This window comes from Sinocyclocheilus rhinocerous, unplaced genomic scaffold (genome assembly GCF_001515625.1).
Source record: "Sinocyclocheilus rhinocerous isolate Xijiao unplaced genomic scaffold, SAMN03320098_v1.1 scaffold147, whole genome shotgun sequence".
Lineage (NCBI taxonomy): Eukaryota > Metazoa > Chordata > Actinopteri > Cypriniformes > Cyprinidae > Sinocyclocheilus > Sinocyclocheilus rhinocerous.
The window spans coordinates 132,170-132,513 of NW_015651498.1; the positions used below are offsets into that span (position 1 = coordinate 132,170).

A 344-nucleotide genomic window follows, 5' to 3' on the forward strand; every position below is an offset into this window, starting at 1 on the left:
AGTGCCAGTACGTGCGCTCATTGGCGCCCCTTCAGCTGGTGGCGCCCTAGGCGACCGCCTAGCTCGCCTATGCCTAGAAAGGGCCTGGCTATGTGACATCTGTTTTTACATTGTTTGTCAGCACACATAGCCTAAGTTACTATGTATCTGGATCAACTAGACGATAACCATGCTCAAAATAAGTCAATAATGTTAGCTGGTGCTAACTGTCTAGCTAACGAGCTTGCTGGTGCTAAATTGAGGTAATTTTAAAAAAATAAAGTCCAAATATTTTTATTCAACCACCTAGATAGATTACATCTGAGGGAAAAAGAAAGGATGTGATGTTCAGAACATGGTAACTA

General features: G+C 42.4%; 1 protein-coding gene across 1 annotated transcript in view; it reads left to right on the top strand.

The window, feature by feature from the left end:
• The window catches only part of LOC107712974 (membrane metallo-endopeptidase-like 1), a 23,299-nt gene that overhangs the window by 7,005 nt on the left and 15,950 nt on the right, over positions 1–344 (top strand). The gene's annotated exons all lie outside the window — the stretch shown is intronic.